Source organism: Octodon degus, unplaced genomic scaffold (genome assembly GCF_000260255.1).
Source record: "Octodon degus isolate 3935 unplaced genomic scaffold, OctDeg1.0 scaffold00288, whole genome shotgun sequence".
Classification (NCBI taxonomy): Eukaryota; Metazoa; Chordata; class Mammalia; order Rodentia; family Octodontidae; genus Octodon; species Octodon degus.
In genome coordinates, this window is record NW_004524864.1 from 785332 (window position 1) to 788213 (window position 2882).

The window sequence follows — 2882 nt, forward strand, 5'->3', positions numbered from 1 at the left end:
TGTTAATTATTGAAACTGTCCTACCAATTTGGTTTGAAACTGTCTCATTGCTATTTGTTTCTCAATAAAGTTATGGGGAAAAAAAGAATAGAAAAGGAAAAGAAGTAGTTAAATTAGCAGTAATTACAGGTGACATAATACTATATGTAGAAGATCCCAAAAACTTCTAGATTTAATAACTAAATTCAGTCGTGTATCTAGATACAAAGTCAACATGCAAAAATCAATAGCATTCCAGTACAAAAGTAACAAACTTGCTGAGAGAGAAATTAGTGAAACCACAATCCAAAACAATGAAACACCTACGAAACAAGCTAATGAGCGAAGTAAAACACCTTTACATTGAAAACTCTGAAAAAGATTGAAGAAGACATCAGAAAGTAGAAAGATATCCCTTCATCATGGGTAGGAAGAACCACTGTAGTGAAAATGGTCATACCTATAGAATTGTTGACTGGGGGTGTAGTGCAGCAGCACAGTGTCTACCTGGCAAGTGTGAGGCCCTGAGTTCAATTTCTGGTACAAATAAATAAATGAATAGTTATTCCTGCCATGCTGATTCCCTTATACTTCCTCTCTGAAAGCAGAAAAATCATCTTCTCTGAAGACACTTGATAACAGTTCCAAAACCAAAAACATGCTTCACGGCACTGTTTTCTTTTATTCTGGAACTAGTTCAACTGGCGGATGAGCTGGTAGATGCACTCACCCCAACAGCCAGGTGAGCCCATCTCCTTGGGGAAGCCCACTCTATTCTTGGTAGCATGCCAGGTCGCACACAGGTGGAAAGGGTGCAAGAAGCAGGTGATCTCCTGGAAATGCACCCCAGGAAGGCAATTTCATGAATGAGGTCTTCCATGCAAATGAGACCAAACTTGCCCAGGTGCGCCTCCATCACAATGTTGTCCGTCATTGGGAAGGTCTCATTCTTGACCTTGCCCTGTCCATGTTTCAATCCACGTTTCAAAATGAGTTCTGGGACAGACTTCAGATTTGGAAATCCCCAGGTCACATAAGCCTCCACTACCCGCAGCATTTTGAGAGTCTGGGGGGTGACTTTAACAAAGACACGCTGAACAACTTCTTCAGGCGAAGTTTTGCAATGGTCTTCTTTTTTTTTTAAATTTATTTGTGTGTGTGTGTGTGTGTGTGTGTGTGTGTGTGTGTGTGTCCAGCTCAGCCCACCAGGGGGCGGGGCTGGCTGGCATGTGGTGCTGGGGAACCGAACCGCGGTCCCTGTGCTTGCTAAGCCTGCTCTAAGTAGGTGCTTTAGACCACTGAGCCATCTCACCAGCCCCGCAATGGTCTTCTGTACTAGTGAATTCACGTGTTAATACTTTGGAAGTGGACAGCAACAGCCAAGGAATGTTCATCAGGTGCTTCCAAAGTGCGAGGTTGCACTTCTAGTCCTTTCACGTGCACCCAGTCACGCCGCTGCCATCAGGAATCATGAAGGAAAGAGTCCAGTCGCTTAAATCTGATCTCCTTTACCTTCCTCTCTTTCTTTGCCAAAAGTGCCTGCTTTGCCTGGGTGGCTTTGAGGACTTGATAAGCCTTCCTCTTTTTCAGGAGATTTTCTAGAACCAAGGGGATTTTTTTTCTTTGCTGTTCTTCTGTCATCCTTCCAGCGTAAGGGCTACTGCTCTTACTCTTCTTTATATTGACTCATATATTAAAAGATTGCATTGTCTCTCTGGTGTGAGAAATCGAAAGGGTAAATAAGGCCCAACATATATATTAAATATTGGGAAGTAGGAAGAAAAGGTCCAAGTGGGAAGGGAACGAGGTAGGATATGGTGGGAAAGGAAGTAAGAGAAATGGGGAAAAAGAGAATAGAAGGGGAAAACATGGAAACATAGCTTTTGTAAATAAGGAAGGAAAGAAGGGTTTAAGGAAGGGGACCAGGAACCTAGAAGAATCAAGGTTATGTCCAGATGCAAATTCCTAATGACAAATGTGACCATTATGTATATCTAAAATGTATTAATAAAGTTAATTTTTTAACTAGTCTGTAGTTCCAGCGTTTGGGAGGCTGAGGCAGGAAAATAGCTGTTGAGTGTCAGGCCAGCCTGGGTTACAAAGTGAGTTTGAGGCCAGCCTGAGCAGCACAGCGGAAAAAAAAAAAAAAAAAAAAAAAAAGACCAAATAAAAATTGAAAGAAAAAAAAAAAGACCAAATAAAAATTTAAAAAATTGAAAAGAAAAAAAAAAAAACCAGACCAAAAAATAAAATTAAAAAAAGAAAGAATGAATGAAAGGATGACTTAGTATGAACAAGCCAGTGTCATGTTAGAGAACACTGTATAATTAGAGCTGAGGGAAGAAGGTCCTAGCTTGCAAAGATGAAGGGGGAAGGTATAATGAAAATGCAGGGGCAGGAGGTTCTTGAAACTTTTCAGTGATGTGCTGAATACACTGCTAAAAATTTTCCTCACAACTCTAATTCAAACCAGAGTCTTGCAAATGAGTGCTGTTGATGATTAGTAGCACACTTTAGGTAATAAATCATGTGCTATTCAGTGGCATTTCTTTGATATTTTTCTTGTTATTGGATTTTTCGTATGTGAATATGTTATGTTTTGAAGTATTTTCTTTAGTCAAAGAAAACATCATCAAATATCATCAAATGGGCTATGGGTCAGCGGACTAAGTGCCTGCTTAAGCAAGCTCAGGGACCCTTGCTGGCGCCACGCGTAGCACCAGCCCCACCCCTGGGTGCTCGGAGCCAGCCACTGAGACCAGACGTGGTGGTGCACATCTGTAATACCAGCGCCGGGGAAGTTGAGAACAGGAGGATCACTATGAGTCTCAGCTGCAAGTCCAAGCTGTGTAGTGTGAGACCCTGTACCAAATACATCAAATAAATAAATAAATAAATAAATA

General features: G+C 41.2%; 1 pseudogene; it reads right to left on the bottom strand.

Annotated features, from left to right (window-relative positions):
• Positions 1-671: 671 nt before the first annotated feature.
• Positions 672-1620, bottom strand: LOC105741096 (annotated as a pseudogene).
• Positions 1621-2882: the final 1262 nt, after the last annotated feature.